At 48.0% G+C, this 18,803-nt stretch overlaps 1 protein-coding gene across 1 annotated transcript in view; it reads left to right on the forward strand.

Moving 5' to 3' along the window:
* Window positions 1-18,803, forward strand: part of LOC142289817 (uncharacterized) — a 257,307-nt gene that overhangs the window by 237,815 nt on the left and 689 nt on the right. The gene's annotated exons all lie outside the window — the stretch shown is intronic.

The following is an 18,803-nucleotide window of genomic DNA, read 5'->3' on the forward strand; positions in this document are numbered from 1 at the left end:
GTGGAACATCAGTGATGCCAGAAAAAAATGGACATGTCTCCGTGCAGCAATCACGCACACGCGGGTACGCCGCACGGAGACACGTGCAGTGACAAATCACTGACGTGTGAGCAGACCCATTCATTATAATGGGTCTGCGTATGTCAGTGATTCTGGTACGTTTAAAAAAAAGCACAAACGTCCCAGAATCACTGACGTGTGAAAGGGGCCTTAAGGAAATCTGTCAGCAGGGTTTTACTATGTAATCTGAATATAGCATGATATAGGGGTTAACACAGATTTTAGTGATGAATCTCTTATTAAGGTCTGTTGTATTGCTTACTTGCAATGCTTGTTTAAGCTTTAGGATATTACCATCGGACTAGGTCAGCTAGAGGTCAGCTAGTTCAGCACACCCCTGCTGTGATTAGCAGCTCACTTTCTAAAGATATTGTATACAGAGAGCCTGGTGTGGGCGGGGGCAGCTTTCTTAGTTCTGCTGAAGGTTACATATAACATCTGTTTCACAACTGCTGCAGCCAGTAATCTAAGTAATCTAAGTGATACATTGTTGGAATCAGGGTCTCTTTTCCTACATTATGCTGCTCTTAGATAAAAGGTATGTGCCCACGATCAGGACCCGCTGCGTTCTGGACACTGCGGGTCCTGACCTGCTGCTCCGTGAGACTCCTCCGCAGGAGAACGCAGTTGCTTGTACCCACGATCCGGCTCAGGCAGTTGTGGTCTCTCGCTTCTGTTCTCCATGTGGAGGAGGACACTTGTGACTCAGCAGCAAATAATTGACATGCTGCGATCTGGAAAGCTGTACTGCAGGTCCGTGTTTGTTACGGAAAAAACAAGCACAGAGGGCACGGGATTTATGGAAATCCCGTCCACTGTGCTTGTACTGTACAACGCAGCTGAAGCATGCTACATCCAAAACGCTGTGAAAACTGATCGTGGGCGTGCACCTTAAGGTAGCAAAAACTTGCTGACAGGTTCCCTTTAAGGACTTAAATTCATAGTGAAGAGTGAATTTAAAAGTGAACTATTATCATGTACTTTTTATTTACTCGTAGCAATCTTTAGCTGTAGTATATATACATATATGTTTTGCAAGTAAAGTCAGTAGACAAAAGGTAAATAATAATTTTGCTTTTATTTATGACCTAATGATCACTTTTGTCTTCTAATTAGTTATTATCGGTATAGCAGAACACAACAATGTCCAAGCAAATTGTTATCTAGTCTAGCAACTCAACAGGTGCTGAATAATTTGGAATCTGGTCTAATTTGTATTTAAAAAAAAATATCCAGTTTATGAGAAGTGAAATTAGGTTCAAGATCAAGACACATCTTCCAGAAATAAACGATAGGCTAAAGAGAACACTTGTAGAAATATTTTCACTGTTGAACACACATTAGAATAGTGGTGGGGGAAGGGACGAGGTTGTGACAGCATAATAGGTCATGCTGGTCATTATCTGCTCCCTTCACACACTTGAGGGCTTTGTGTTCTCAATCACCCATGTCTGGCAGGTCATGCTGGGACAATGGGGAAACCACTGGTATGTGCATTGAGGCATGAATTATTGGAAAGGCAAAAAGAGGGGATGCTGCAATCCACAAGTCTTTAAAGTGTATTGCATAATTACTTAGATTACCAAAGAAACCAGAGTTCAATTTATATTTGGCAAATCTATATATTAGCTTTGTTGTTATGGACCAATTTTTGACTTATAGTTTTACACACTACTTATAAAATATGTTACTGTCACATATTATGTTAATTCATTATCTTCAAGGAGGAAGAAAGCTGACTCTGTTGATGGTAGGTTGCCTATAAATAACTATCCAACCCTTGAAGAAGCCTTGCAACATGACTAAGGATAATTAGCCAAACCAAAGTCTTCTCCAAAAGTAATTTAAAAACACTGATGGGTGAAGCTGCGAATATGTCTTTTCCTTTTAGTGAAGACTCTGATTTGGAAAAAATATTAGAGTTGATGTGAACAGATTTGCACAACCCTGTCCATCAGCCACAAAAATAACTTCTGCTTGCTCAATGGGAGTCATGTTAAATGACTGCAGGGTGTCACAGAGCCTGCAGAAATCCAGCAAAGTGCAGGCCATTCTCCTCCTTGGTAACCTGATCCCACACCAGTGCAGTAGGACAGACACCCCCCCTCAGGGTAAGAGCAAAACAGCAGCAGGGGAGGGGCTGGAGCAGAGTGTGTGGGGAGAGGGAGAGGAGAGGAGTCGGGAGTTGTAGCTCCCGGGCTGCTACAGAAGCGTGCTCCAAAAGGGCCGGGACAGGCTAGTGAGGAAGGGACTTGAGGTGACCGGGGCAGGGTAGTGGCCCGCCGGTATCGAAAGAGATCCCGGATCACTGCAGAGGAGTGGACTCCCCGTTCCCGGCCGAGGAGGAAATAAAGAGAAAGAGTGAAGAAAGAGGCACCTGACTGCAGGGAAAGAACAGGGGTCTGCTGCACCGTGTGTGGGACTTAAACACCCTCTATACCGAAGGCTGCAGACTCCAGCAGTTTCTAGTTTACCAGTGACTCTGTGTGGTTCAATTGTGAGTACAACAGTGCCATCAGGCACCGCACCGCAGCACTGCGCCCTGCAGCACGCCCCCTCCTACCGGGCCCCGGAACAACAGCCCCTACCCACGGAGGGGTCGACACCTTAGCTGCTCTCCGCCATTGCTCCCGGGATACCCTGTCACCAGCAGCGGTGGTGCCCACCATCACCACAACCCCATGGGTGGCGTAACAACCGACATCCCACCACCAAACCTCCCCTTTTCACTCGTGGGCGAGGAGGCGCTGCTTGAGCCCCCTGGTCCGTGCTCGAGCCACTGAGGAGCAGAAGCACTGGGCTCGAGTGCCAGAGATTCCCCCACGCGAGCGGCGTTCCCAGAAACCCCTCTCCGCCCGCAACATATAACTGTCACACATGGACTTGGAGAGAGTCCGGCATGAGCCAAACACACAACTACAAGGGTAATACCACAACAAACAAGGGTTACACCGGGGACACTTTAACAACTAGCACTAGTATGAGGAAAGATGGACACCTCCTTCACTTACCTGCCGCTATACTCTACACCCCTGTTAGGGTTAAGAATTAAGTAACCTAAAATACTTAATTCAGCCATTTCATAGCCTCAGGTATGTAGTTTTGTTGATGTAGCCTAACACACATATTTATGAATGCCTTTGTTTCTTACTAATATATATATATATATATATATATATATATATATATATTCATTCATTCATTCAATGATTTTCCTTAATACAATATACTAGCATATGTAACTTTAAAGATGGCTCCTGGTTCCTGGACAACACCCAAGAAGATGGGAAACAGATGAATTCTCAACATATGGACTGACCAATCCATCAGAGACTATGCAAATTGCTATATGTCCTGAGTCCAGCCTGTGATACTTGATTGGACTATATTTTGTCTACACCCTTTTCTTATCTAGAACTATAAAATCTTTGTGAAAAATAAAACAAGCAGAATTCCTTTAGGCGTGTGTCATGAAAGAAAGTTCATAACCAATCTAGAGTCTATTATCCTTTCTCATGTGCACACATGATATTATAATTTGAAACAGTAGTCAGATCCCGAGAGACTGCTTGAGTCTCTATCCCCAACACTCCTAGCCAATCCCTATATAGGTTCCTCACCTGTCGCTGAGCCAGAACCTGATGCCCTGAGATGACCCTACAATAGTTCCTGGCTAGGGAGTGGGCAGGTAAAGGACACTAGCCCCACCGCTGCACTGATACAACACACCGGGAAAGGAAGACAGACAGAGGGAACACAAGAACAGCCTGCTGCAGTAAGCACTAAGACTGCAGCCACCACAGCAACTTCAGCAGAGGGTTTCAAACAGGTCCTTCCAGCTCCAAGGTCAGCATCCCAATGGCAATGAGAGTAACCGGCACCCTCTGCAGGAAGCAGAGGATATATAAAGGGACTGGGTGTGGTCCCAAAGCGGAAACACCAGGGAAAGGTAATGGAATGCTTGCTGTCAAGGAACACAGACATTAACCCATCTGACTGCTGAAAGAAAAGAAATTACATTTAGATCTCAGGTAAAGTGAGACTCACACCCAGAACATGTCACTCATCTCAAACTGCAGAGAGACGACCGTGACAATAACAAATAAGTAAATGCACTCTGTTATCTTCTAGCAGGGAAATGGTTAATAGCAGCAATGTATGAAAACTGAGATTTTAGTCAAGAAATAGTTAACTGCAAGATAGCAATGTAGTATAGACAAACTGGAGACTCGTTTGAAGAGATGTGTTACCTTGGTTGCAGAGGCCAGGTTTAAATAACACTAAGAACAGGTGCGAACAGTTGGTCACTTGCTTGCCGAGAGGATGGTGTGGACAACACATGGTAAACTTTAGTGAGTTTGAAAATTACACTTACTGAAGCATGGAGGTCAGGAATAGCAAATTTGTGATCAACTTGAGGCAACTGTGGACAATGTTACTTAACAACCTCTGCCTGAGCTAGCCTTAAAAGGCCTAGGGTGATGATGTCAGAGAATGAAAATCCCAGTGTGGACTACTGCAAAGTGAGGCGGCCATAGGATAAGCGAGTAAGGGCTATTTTTACTATTATATTGCAACTGGGGATTTTATTGAATTAAAAGGCATATTCATCAATATGTGGCAACATGACGATAAAGGAAACTTACAAAGCTGTTGATCTATACAAAATAGTATCTGGCTAAGGTAATCAATATTTTGTGAAAAGAAAAAAGTGGAAAACTTTTATAAACAAGTCACACAGTGTATAACTTTCTGGCTAATCCCCCTTCTTACTGACTCCACAGCCTTCAAACAAGCGTAATAGAGCCACACATAATTGCTTTTTTATTATGTTCGCAACTCTTAGCACGGCCCGGGGTCTAATGACTCCAACTAATAGCGCCATAGATTCCAAAGATGCGGCTATTAGAGAACAAAAGATCCATCCATATGTTAGATAAATATGGCTTTTAATGTACAATTACAAAAGAAAACTGGTGTTATCACCACAAATATGCACCACTGAGTTGTAAAGACATACAGCCTGCCTTAATTATGTAGTAAAGAGCCTCTGACTCTATACAGTCAGCCTGGTAACAAATACCTGTACTAGAGAGATAGACAGCTGTTTTGTACAGTTCACCAGACGAAACCTGGAGATCACATAAATTTACCATTGACCACTGGGTAGTACAATACAAAATTATTGTCTAGTCTACAGTAGACAGACCAAAAACAAAAAACCTCTCAAACTGATAGTTTATTGTATGTATTAAAATCCCAAGCAAACATACTACAAAATAGAAAAGTGATAGGATAGGGTGCAACAGGGATAGCCGCCGAGGAATGGGGGCGCCACAAAATTTAGGGAAAATTAACCTCCGATGCCCTCGCCATTTTTTTACTACATTAATTGATGTCTTCTTCATTATAAAGTCACTCCCTGTTGCTCACATTCTTTATCTATCACGTATTACCCTTGTGTAGTATCTACACACCACTTTTCTATTTTGTAGTATGTTTTGTTTGTTTGTTTTAATGTTTTGTTTATTGAAGCAAAAAATTAGAAATACAAAGTCAACAGAAATCATAGACTTAACTAGTATTATTTCAACTGTATCGTATCTTCCCATTATATCTATATAACTCAGGCTACTTTTGCGTTATTAGAGCTAAACCAAATAATAAATTTAGTCCTCCGTCTGTGGGAAAGTCCGATCCAGATTTTAACTCGGTTTCTGGATTGATATGAAACAATTTTAACAGTAAGTACTATAGGAAATAGGAGTAGGGGATGGTAACTAGAAAAAAGAAGAGCGAATTTATATCGCATGAAATTCAGGTAAGAGATTAAGATGAAAGTGTTCAAGAGACGGAAAAAGAAGAGGAGGAGATAAGAGAGGGAAAAGAAGGGAAAGGATGTTGGTCTTGGATCCACTCATCTCGTATTGGGTATGGTCTGACCGTTGTCCTTCATCTCATTGGAGGGTGGTGGGATGACTCACAGTTCCCTGTGATGCCGTCTGCGAAGTAACTACTGAGAATTGGGGGGTAGACTTATAAATTTGCCAAGCCTTCCAAACCTGGTGGAAAGAGAGCACATTCTGACGTGAGAGGGCCGAAAGTTCTTCAACATGATATAATTGATCAATCTTCATTAAGAGCTGTGAGAGAGTAGGAATTTTCGTTGTGCGCCACAATTGGGCTATGAGAAGTTTACAAGCTGAACCTACAAACGTCGCTAGTTTCGAATTAGCTTTATCTTTAGGCCACATTGGGAAGTTCAGGAGCATTTGTCTAGGGTCCGGGACCCCTTTTTTGCCTGTGAGGTCAAGTATTAACTGTGTTGCTGTCCGCCAGAAGGTCTGGATAATCGGACATTCCCACCACACATGTAGATACGTTCCCCTGTCCCTCTCGCACCGCCAGCACTGATCTGAGGTGGAAGAGCTCCACGAACTGGACGAGGTGGGGACAACGTACCATCTCGCAATCACTTTAAAGGAATTCTCCTGAACTCTCACACAACATGACGGACCATGTGAGGCATTATAGATTTGGCTCGTTTGTAGATCTGTAAATGTAGTTTTCAGGTCCCTTTCCCATCTTAGTATATATGCTCTCTTTACCACCAGTTTTTTTGTAAGCAGGGTGTGGTATTGTCACGCTCCCCGGGTCCTCACCCCCGCTCCCCGGCTCACCTGCCACGCTCCCCGCTCTCCAGCCTCCGGTGCCCGTCCTTCCCAGGCCCCCTGGTGCCCGATTCCGGCGCCCGACGGCTTCCCAGGATCTGGCCGGCTCCCCTGCGTCCTCCTCTCAGCCTCCTTCCCTGGCTTCTGGCACCCGGGCGGCGCGCATGCGCATTAGGGCGCGCGCGCGGTCACTGACCCTTTCTTAAAGGGCCAGCGTCCATTAACAGGAAATGAGGTTGAACAGGTACAGGGTATAAAGGGGGTTAGTGTCCAAGGGGGCGGGGCCTGATCTTCGTGTTTTCCAAGCTAGGAGTCAGGTCTCCTTGTGTCGTCTTGCCATACTCATGTATCTCTCTTCTAGAGCTGATCCTGCCTCGCTAGCCGGGCCTGCTGAATCCCGAACCCCGCACGCTGTCCGTCTGCCATCTGACAGTCCGTACCATCTCGGATCCCTGCAGTGACCCGTCATCTCGCTCCAAAAGGTTCCGGACCCCGCCTGACATCATCTCGGCTTCCGAACCTGAGCTACGTCACCCGGACCACCATCCGTGACTCCGTGGTCCCAGGGACTTCTTCGGTACCTTCACTTGCACGGACTGTTCTACTGCCCATACTGCTGCAGCTACCGGACTCCTTACCACCATCTTAGAGTTCGGCCCAGTGGATCCACCTCCTGGGTCTGCCCGACCGCCTGGCCCTGACAGTAAGATCAGGCCATGGATCCCGCTGCAGCACTAGCGGCCTTGCAAGAGGAACTCCAACGCCAGCGTGAAGTCCAGACCCGCATGCTGAACTTTATGACCTCCGTGGACACCCGCCTGTACACGTTACAAGCGGCAGTTACGCCTTCAACGTTCCGGGCCTCCACTAGTCAATCCACGGCTCCCGCACCCGTGGCAGCCTCTTCGACTGCTTCCCAACTCCGTTTGGCTTCACCACCTCGTTATGCCGGAGATCCCAAGACCTGCAGGGGCTTCATAAACCAATGTTCCCTTCATTTCACGCAGCTACCACACTTGTTTGCCTCCGACCAAGCCAAGGTCGCCTTCATCATGTCTCACCTAGAGGGCGAGGCACTGGCGTGGATGAACCCCTTGTGGGAGAAGGAGGACCCTATGACCAAGGATCTTCAAGAGTTCCTGCAGGCCTTTCGCAGCACCTTTGACGAGCCGGGACGCGCCTCTGCGTCTGCTTCATCCCTTCTCCGCTTACGTCAAGGAACACTGACGGTGGGCCAATACGCCATCCGTTTCCGCACCCTGGCTTCAGAACTCGGGTGGAATAATGAGGCCCTAACAGCCGCCTTCTGGGAAGGACTCTCGAGTCGCATCAAAGATGAGTTGGCGGGTCGTGACGTGCCCTCCACCCTAGATGCCCTGATTGCCCTAGCAACTCGAGTGGACCTTCGTTTTCAGGAGCGCTCCAAAGAGCTGTCTCGTGAGAGACGTCCGGTACGGCATTCTTCTCCCCCACAGAAGCCCTCCGTCTCTCAGTCATCAACAGCTGGGATTCCCGTCCACGAGCCCATGCAGATCGACCGAGTACGACAGTCTGAACAACGTCGAGCAGAGCGGCTCGCCAAGGGTCTCTGCTTTTACTGCGGAGAGGACACACACCTCCTACGCTCCTGTCCGGAAAGGCCGGGAAACTCCAAAGCCTAGGGTTGGTAGGAGAGGCCTCCCTAGGTGCTGGGACTCTCTCAGACCCGGTTATGTGGACTGTACAAGTGTCAACGGGAGAGACGCGCTTCACGGCTGAGGCATACCTCGATTCTGGAGCAGCAGGCAATTTCATCCAGCAGGCCACTGTGGACAAGTACCAGCTGCCTGTTACTCTACTCGAGAAGTCCCTAGTGATTGCCTCTGTGGATGGGAGACCCCTCTCTGATACCATCTCCTGGGTCACCAGACCGGTCGAACTGCGTATCGGTGCCCTGCACACCGAGAACATCGCTCTCTACGTCCTTCCACACATGTCCCATCAAATCCTGCTGGGACTTCCCTGGTTGCGGACTCACGAACCATCAGTCAGCTGGGGTACTGGCGAAATCACCCGATGGGGTCCTGCTTGTCATGAGAAGTGTCTGAAGTCCATACAACCCATCCGACGACCTCCGGTTCCAGAGAACCTACCGGAACTGCCCTCGGCCTATTGGTCCTTCGCAGACGTTTTTGACAAGAAGGAGTCTGAGGTACTTCCGCCACACCGTCCCTACGATTGTGCCATCGACCTGCTCCCAGGAGCAACACCACCTCGAGGACGGATATATCCGTTGTCCCCCGCCGAAACCAGGGCCATGTCTACCTACATCACAGAGAGCCTGGCAAAGGGATTCATCCAGAGATCCTCCTCTCCTGCGGGAGCAGGCTTCTTCTTCGTTAAGAAGAAAGAGGGTGACCTACGCCCATGCATCGACTACCGGGGTCTGAATCAGATCACCGTCAAAAACAAGTACCCTCTGCCGCTCATCCCTGAATTGTTCGACCGGCTCAGAGGAGCCCGTGTGTTCACCAAGCTGGATCTGCGGGGTGCCTACAACCTAGTTCGTATCCGCTCTGGGGACGAATGGAAGACCGCGTTTAATACTCGCGATGGGCACTATGAATACTGCGTGATGCCCTTCGGCTTGTGTAACGCACCAGCAGTCTTCCAAGAACTGGTGAACGACATATTCCGGGACCTCCTCTACATCTGTGTAGTAGTTTATCTGGATGACATCCTTATCTACTCTCCGGACCTCCAGACCCACAGAGAGAACGTACAGCTGGTCCTACAAAGACTGAGAGAGAACCATCTCTACACCAAATATGAGAAGTGTGTCTTTGAGCAGTCCTCTCTTCCTTTCCTGGGATACATCATCTCGGGTACTGGACTGCAAATGGATCCAAAGAAGGTCTCCTCCATACTCAACTGGCCTCCCCCTTCTGGACTGAAGGCAATCCAACGGTTCCTGGGATTCGCCAACTACTACCGCCAGTTTATCCCTCACTTCTCTGCCCTGACTGCTCCTCTCTCCGCTTTGACCAAAAAGGAGGCTAATCCAAAGGACTGGTCACCTGCGGCCGACGCCGCGTTTTGCTCACTGAAGCGAGCCTTTGCCTCCGCTCCTGTACTCCACCGTCCGGAGTTAAACCGCCAGTTCACCTTAGAGGTGGATGCCTCCTCCTCGGGAGCCGGAGCAGTGCTCATGCAGAAGTCCTCCTCCGGGAAGATGGTGACTTGCGGTTTCTTCTCCAAGAGCTTCTCAGCGCCTGAACGCAACTACACCATCGGTGACCGAGAACTATTGGCAGTCAAACTGGCTCTGGAGGAGTGGCGCTACCTCCGGGAAGGAGCAGTGTAACCCGTGATTATCTACACGGACCACAAGAACCTGGAATACTTGCGGTCCGCTCAGCGACTGAACCCACGGCAAGCCAGGTGGTCCTTATTCTTTGCCAGGTTTGACTTCCAGCTCCATTTCCGACCCGCGGACAAAAATGTACGCGCTGATGCCTTGTCTAGGTCTTTCATGCCCATGGAGCAGGAGGAAGAGACTACCCAACCTATCATCTCTCCTAGCAAGATCCTTCCGGTGGCCCCTGTCACCCTGGCCCAGATACCGCCCGGAAAGACCTATGTCTCTGAGACTGACAGACAAAAAGTGTTACACTGGGGCCATGCCTCAAAAACAGCCGGCCATGCAGGCCAGAAGAGAACATGGGGTGCGATTGTACGCCATTACTGGTGGCCATCCCTTCGCACGGACGTCGCTGCTTTTGTCTCTGCCTGCTCCTCTTGTGCCAGGAACAAGACGCCCAAACACCTGCCCTATGGCCGTCTTCTGCCTCTGCCGATACCCTCAGTTCCGTGGCAACACATAGCAATGGATTTTATTACTGACTTGCCATTGTCCTCCGGACACACGGTCATATGGGTCGTGGTGGACCGGTTCTCCAAAATGGCTCACTTCGTCCCTATGGCTGGACTGCCCTCTGCTCAGGAACTCGCGGAAGCCTATATACATCACATCTTCCGCTTGCATGGCTTTCCATCCCACATCGTGTCCGACAGAGGAACTCAGTTCACCTCCCGCTTCTGGAGGGCGCTCTGCACACATCTGGGAGTGACTCTGGACTTTTCTTCTGCTTACCATCCTCAGTCTAATGGCCAAGTGGAGAGGGTCAATCAAACCTTGACCTCCTTCTTACGTCACTATGTCAACGCCCATCACGACGACTGGTCCACGCTTCTGCCTTGGGCTGAATTCTCACATAACCACCACATCAGTGAGTCGTCCTCCAAATCTCCCTTCCATGTCGTTTACGGACTTCAGCCCTCCGTCCCATTGCCTATATCCCCTTCTTCGGATGTCCCTGCGGCTGATACTGTAGTCCGTGACTTCGCTACCATTTGGGACTCTGTCAAGGCGTCCCTTGGACGCGCTTCCCAGCGGATGAAGAAACACGCTGACAAGAGGCGTCTGGACCCTCCGTGTTTCTCTCCTGGAGATCTAGTCTGGCTTGCTTCCCAGTACATCCGGTTGAAGATACCATCCTACAAGCTGGGTCCTCGCTACATCGGGCCGTTTAAAGTCCTCAGCAAAATCAATGAGGTCTCCTACAAGCTCCAGCTCCCGGCCACGATGAGGATACCCAACTCCTTCCACGTCTCCCTGCTCAAGCCGGTTGTCCTTGGTCCCTTCTCCGCTGCTGCCAGTTCGGCTCCTCCTCCTATAGCCGATGACGACATCTATGCGGTAAGGGATGTCGTGGCCATGAAGACCGTACGTGGTCGACAGTTCTTCCTGGTGGACTGGGAAGGGTATGGTCCTGAGGATAGGTCCTGGGAGCCCAGGGAGAACGTGGGCACTCCTCTGATCCGTGCCTTCATGTCCCGATTGCGGGGAGGGGGGCGTGGGGGGGGGGGTACTGTCACGCTCCCCGGGTCCTTACCCCCGCTCCCCGGCTCACCTGCCACGCTCCCCGCTCTCCAGCCTCCGGTGCCCGTCCTTCCCAGGCCCCCTGGTGCCCGATTCCGGCGCCCGACGGCTTCCCAGGATCTGGCCGGCTCCCCTGCGTCCTCCTCTCAGCCTCCTTCCCTGGCTTCTGGCACCCGGGCGGCGCGCATGCGCATTAGGGCGCGCGCGCGGTCACTGACCCTTTCTTAAAGGGCCAGCGTCCATTAACAGGAAATGAGGTTGAACAGGTACAGGGTATAAAGGGGGTTAGTGTCCAAGGGGGCGGGGCCTGATCTTCGTGTTTTCCAAGCTAGGAGTCAGGTCTCCTTGTGTCGTCTTGCCATACTCACGTATCTCTCTTCTAGAGCTGATCCTGCCTCGCCAGCCGGGCCTGCTGAATCCCGAACCCCGCACGCTGTCCGTCTGCCATCTGACAGTCCGTACCATCTCGGATCCCTGCAGTGACCCGTCATCTCGCTCCAAAAGGTTCCGGACCCCGCCTGACATCATCTCGGCTTCCGAACCTGAGCTACGTCACCCGGACCACCATCCGTGACTCCGTGGTCCCAGGGACTTCTTCGGTACCTTCACTTGCACGGACTGTTCTACTGCCCATACTGCTGCAGCTACCGGACTCCTTACCACCATCTTAGAGTTCGGCCCAGTGGATCCACCTCCTGGGTCTGCCCGACCGCCTGGCCCTGACAGGTATAGATTAGAAAGAACTTTTCTGGGAGCCCGGTTATGCATACAGAAAGATTCAAATGTAGTTAAAGGTCTGTCTAGACGAGTGTGGGGCAATAGTGGGTGGATCACGTGTTTTAATTTCGTATAATGGAGAAATGTGAGCCTAGTGAGGAGAGGGTTCGAACCCATCTCCTGTTCAGATATCAAAGAGCCATCCACCAAAAGGTCAGCCAACGGGACATTTACATTGGTCAGGAATGTGGCCTTCGTGGACGCGGCCTGATTTACATCACCGTCTAGTATGTCTGAAACTTGGGTTAGAGGGGAAAGAGAGGGGGCCAGTGTCTCCCTATTTTCTTTCCATTTGTGCATAAGGGTTCTCGTTAGTTCATTTGGAATGGTTCTTTTATCTTTTTGATTAGGAGGGGAAAGTAACATAACTCGTAGAGGGGTGGGGGCTAAATATTCTTCTATAGATATCCACAATTTATTCGGTGGGCGTCTAATCCAGTCTACCGCTCTGGAGAGGACGGCGGCTTGGTAATATAACGATACATTAGGTAAACCCATACCCCCTTTGTCTTTTGGGAGGTTCAATGTTTGAAAATTAATTCTTGGTTTATGTTTATTCCAGACGTAGGTGGATATTAAAGAGTTACATTGAGAAAGAAAAACCATGGGGATTGGTATGGGTAACATTTGAAAGAGGTAGATAAACTTTGGGAGTATAATGCTTTTAATTAGGTTTTTCCTCCCCATCCACGAAAGAAAGGGAGCCCTCCACGAGGCTATTTGTGCGGTAAGATGAGGGAGAAGGGGCTTATAGTTGAGATCGAACAAGGACTTGAAGGTTTTCCCTAGTTTAATGCCTAAGTATGTTATATGACTATTTGGCCACCGAAAAGGGAACGAGTTTTGGAGAGACTTTGTAACTTTACTGGCGATATTAATGCTTAATGCTTCTGACTTAGATAGGTTAATTTTGAAGTTAGACCAATGTCCATATTCCTCCAGTAATTTCATAAAGGCAGGGAAACCCCTTTCTGGCCTGGACATCACCACCAGCAAGTCGTCTGCAAAGGCAGCAGACTTGTGACGAACTCCCTGCAGGTTAAACCCCTCGATGTCCCGGTCCTGCTGAATGGAGGTTAGCAATGGCTCCATGACCAAGACAAAGAGTAGGGGGGATAAGGGGCAACCCTGTCTTGTGCCATTTTTAATGTCAAGAGGGTCGGTGAGGTTATTATTAATCTTAATCCTGGCCGTGGGGGATGTGTACATCTGTAGAATTGCGCGTATGGTTTCTGGAGGAAAATGGAAGGCCTCCAACGTCCCCTGCAAGAAAGTCCAGTCCACCCTATCAAACGCCTTCTCGGCGTCCGTTCCCAGCAGCACCAGAGGCAGTTTATGAGTCCTGGCGTGTTGCATTAAGTTTATTACTCTTAGCGCGTTGTCCTTCCCCTCTCTACCCCTAACAAACCCCGATTGTTCCGGAGAGATGAGGTCGGGAAGGACACCCGCTACTCGGTTAGCAATTAAGCTAGCATATATCTTAAGGTCCACATTCAAGAGTGAGATGGGCCTATAGTTTCCACAACACTCCGGGTCTTTCCCGTCTTTGTGTATCAATGATATATGTGCCTCTAGTGCTTGCTTAGGTATAGGATCGCCGTGTAGTAGAGCGTTGCATGATGCTAAGAGGTGTTCCCCCAGGATGTCAAAAAAATTTTTATAATATATAATGGGAACGCCATCTGGACCTGGAGCCTTTCCCACCGGGCTCCTGGACAGGATGGACTGGACCTCGGCTCGGGTGAACGGTTTTCCCAGGGTCGCCTGTTGTATTTTAGAGAGTTTTGGGAGATTTAATTTGGCTAAGTAGTTTTGTATACCACATTTCCTCTTGTCCCGTTCCGTGTCTGACTCCTCTGGCCTAATTTGATATAAATTTTTATAAAAACGTAGGAACTCGTCCGAAATTTGGGAATAGTCTTGCGCACGAAAACCCTGTGAGGTTTTGATTGCATGTATAAACGTGCGAGCCTGTCTTTTTTTTATCAGTGACATCATTAGTTTAGAAGCTTTATCCCCATGGAGGAACATACGATTCCTCCAGCCGAGATAAAATTTAGCCGACTGTTTATTAAGCACATCCCTAAGTTCCACACACTTCGCTGTCAATTGTTCTAGCGTCTGTTGGGATAGGGACTTTTTATGCTGAGTCTCCAGCGTGGCGATCTCAGCATACAAAGTCTGCAAGAACGACTTCCTTAGCTTGTTGAGGTATGAGGAAATGGAGATCAACTCTCCCCTGATGACCGTCTTATGTGCTTCCCACAACACTGGGGCCGCAATATCTTGTGTCTTGTTCTCTGCAAAATAATTACGGAGACATTCAGATATGCGTTTCTTATTTTCTTCTGAGGAGAGAATTGATTCATTCAGTCTCCACGTACGGTGGAACCAATACGGCCTCAGGAGTGAGAAACTGACTGAGACATAAGAATGGTCAGAATAGGGAGTTGACTGGATCTCTGTGTCATTGACGTTAGGTAGTAGATGCCTGGGTAGAAAAATGTAATCCAGTCTGTGGTAGGATTTACGAGGATTAGAGTAGAATGTAAAATCTTTAGTTGTGGGGTGTTGGTAACGCCAGATATCTACCAAGGAAAGGGAAAGGAGAGAGCATTTAATCTGAGATAGGTCCCTTAAAGAGAGGTGACTCTTTTTTGTAGTGGAATCCAATTTAGGTTCCAAAGCCACATTAAAATCACCGCACAATATTGGAGTACCTTCTGAAAAAACGCGGAATTTTTTGAGTGTGGACATCAACCAACGAATCTGTTTGACATTTGGGGCATATACATTCCCTAGGGTTACCATAGAGCCGGCTAAGACACCCTTAACGAAAATGAACCGGCCCTCTGGGTCAATAGCGACCTCTTGAGCTAGGAAGGGTATGTCTTTAGCCAGGGCTATGGAGACCCCTCTAGAGCCTTTACGTGGGGAGGGGGCATGGAACCAAGTGTTATAGTATGCTTTGTTAAAATTTGGGATTTTGCCTTCACGAAAATGCGTTTCTTGGAAGAATATCATGTCTGCGTGCTTCTTTTTTAGGCTATGTAGTGTCTGCGACCTTTGTATGGGGGAATTTAACCCATGTGCATTAAGGCTTATTGCCGTAAATACCTTATGATATAAAGCCATGGAAATACAGACGGAAGGACATTCTGTTCTTTTTCCATCGAGATGAATGGACCAGACCTATGACCAGTAGAAGAGAAAAAGAGATAGAAAGAGCAGGGGGTAGAGAGAAGTTCAGAGGAGAACAGGGTATTATTATCAACATTTTCAACTATTTGAAAGTCAAACAAGTTAGAATGTGCCTCAAGAGGGAGCAATAGGTGCAAAACCCCTATAATAACTGCATGTTTTAACTAGCATAATCAGTTGTGTGCAACAACAGGCCCACTCAAAGGTCCCTTCAGGGAGGCTCGCCCTCAGAGTTCATCTGAAGTTTTTTTGCCGCTTTGCGCCTGGATCTGTGGGTCTTTGGGGTGAGACCGTGCCACGGTGCCGGATCTGGTAACATTTGTAGCGTAGAAGCCGACCGATGGATTTCCAGCTCCGGGTATTTCTCCAATGTGATCCCCAAATCTTCACAAATCCGCCTTATCTCCGCAGAATTTTTAGCTTGGTAATGCTTCCCATTCGCCGATATAGCAATGCCAAATGGATATAACCAGCGGTACGGAAACTGTGTTGGCGTAACACTGTTGTGGAGGGTTGTAGCAGTCTCCTTTTGGTCAGGGTGGTGGAAGCGAGGTCCTGGAAAATCAGAATTTTAGAGCCTTCATGACTTATGGACTCCGCTTCTCTGGCTTTTTTAAGAATAAGTTCTTTTATTCGGTAATCCAGAAAGCGACATATGACATCCCTTGGTGGTTCCCCTTGTTTGGGTCGAGGTCTCAAAGACCTATGAGCTCTTATCAGTTCCAATGTTGGAGTAGGGTCAGAGTCTATAAGGTCAGAGAAGATGCCCTGCAAGGTCGGTATCAGAGCTTCATTTGCCACCGATTCTGGGAGTCCCTTTAGTCTGAGGTTATTTCGCCTTTCTCTGTTTTCATGGTCTTCCAGGATGGCATGAATTTGATTGATGTTGTCCTCCTGTTGACGAAGGCAGGAAATGACAGTGTTGGAAGTGGAGGTTAATGTGGCTTGGGCTGCTTCCAGGGTTTCCACCCTGTGTCCAATTTGTCCGATTTCTTGTTTAATGTCTGATAGCTCCTTTGCCACCGGTTCCAGCGCATTTTTGAGAATCCGTTTTATAAAAGATCTTGAGATAGGGAGACTCTTGCTACTATCAGCACCTTCAGTGTCACTTTCGTCATCATCCATATCTTGTGCATCATTAGTAGACGTGCTCTGGGGACTGTCTATTTTAGCATCTGTGGTATATAGGTGTTTTTTGAGAAACTTATCGACGTCGGCCTGGGTAGTGGTTTTAACTGGTCTGGGCAGTGAGCTTGCTCTTGCGTTGCCGATCTTGACCATGTTGGATTCAGGCATATATAATTTTATGCTGGGTTGAATGAATAGCAGGGGTTAGGCCACCCTACTCCCTCCAGACAGCACGGAGACTAGAACATTGTACACCCCTAGAGAGGGGGAAGGAGGTAGGAAGAGAGTGTCTCTATGCTATAGATACTTCAGTGTGCCCACTCTCTGTATCTATTCCACTTTGGAGCCTCTCTGGCCGCTTCAGGGCCCAGACACGCGTGTGGGGCTGTGACTTACAGAGGCAGTCTGCCCCCAGCAGAGATGTGGATGTCCGGTTGCATGTCAGTCAAGCTCCCTGTTGCGTGGGGGCATGAAAAATCCCCCCTTAAGATCTTAATTTCACTGGGTTGGGCTGGGGTGGGGATCCCTTTCAACCATGCTCCGTTCACTCCTCTTCTCCCTCCCCAGGTAGCTTCCCGGTATAGGGAGAAATTGACCGGCGTCACCTCCCCGGCACAGGCCCCTGCACTCCCCGCGGCTCAGGACTCCACAGAGCGGCCGGATTCTGATCCCCTCGGGCAGGCTATGGGAGGGGGGACGCTGGGGCGCTGGATGCTTGCGGCTAGGCCCGTGTGGAGCTGTGAGCCGGATTCAATGCCCGCCGGGGGTCCCTGGATCGGGTGAGGAGCGGGTGCCCGTCTGGACAGCAATTTGGTACTCACTCACCGCCAGGTCCTCTCCCCGTGTGCCGCCGGATTTTTGTGTGGTATGTTTTAATACATACAATAAAGTATCAGTTTTAGAGGGTTTTTTTGTTTTGGTCTGTCTACACTATACCTCTGGTACTCTGAAAACACCAAAAGAAACTGAGCTGTAACAAATGTTCAGTAAACATGCAACATTACAAGCATGTGAATGGCAGCCTCAAGACTAGAAAAAAAACAAAGAAAAATTGTATGAAAAATACCCTGACCATAAATAAATAAATTGCAAGTGCTTAATAACAGGGTACTTAGTATATACATTTTTGCAAAAAGGTAAGAAGCTGTCCCACCTCGTCACGGTGTACCCATCTGGGACACTCCCTAACCATCTAAAGTTAAAAACATGCTTTGCTTTACACTTTGCTGTGTATTTAATCTGGGACCCAGATGGGTACACCGTGACAAGGTGGGACAGCTTCTTACCTTTTTGCAAAAATGTATATACTAAGTACCCTGTTATTAAGCACTTGCAATTTATTTTTTTATTCGTCAGGGTATTTTTCATACAATTTTTCTTCTTGTTTTTTTTCTAGTCTTGAGGCTGCCATTCACATGCTTGTAATGTTGCATGTTTACTGAACAATTGTTACAGCTCAGTTTCTTTTGGTGTTTTTTGTCTGTTTTCTTGCTTTAGTGCAAGATGGGGGTACAGCCCTCCTTATACTGAGACTGGGCAATCAATTTGCTTCTCACTTTGCTGTGTATTTAATCTGGGACCCAGCTGACCACTTGTTACCATTCACATTGGAGTTTTGATAGGCACAAGTCAGGTATAGAAAATGTTTTTAGCTTTAGTTGGTTAGGGACTGTCCCAGATGGGTACACCGTGACGAGGTGGGACAGCTTCTTACCTTTTTGCAAAAATGTATATACTAAGTACCTTGTTATTACGAACTTTCAATTTATTTATTTATGGTCAGGGTATTTTTCATACAATTTTCTCTTTGTTTTTTTTCTCTGGTACTCTGAGTACATTTTGGTTTTGACTAGTGAGCCATTTTATCGAAGAGGAACCTTTACATGGGTTGCTACTTGTAGAGCAACCCAAACAGATGTGGCTACAATCTATGAATAACCCTTCAGAATTTGTTGATGATGCCTAAACAACAGAAAATAAAATAAATAAGTAGAGAGAAAATTGTGAAGGCAAAATTCCCAACAGTTTACAGTAGTTTGCGTCAG

The sequence above is a fragment of the Anomaloglossus baeobatrachus genome, chromosome 2 (assembly GCF_048569485.1).
Source record: "Anomaloglossus baeobatrachus isolate aAnoBae1 chromosome 2, aAnoBae1.hap1, whole genome shotgun sequence".
In the NCBI taxonomy this organism is placed as follows: domain Eukaryota; kingdom Metazoa; phylum Chordata; class Amphibia; order Anura; family Aromobatidae; genus Anomaloglossus; species Anomaloglossus baeobatrachus.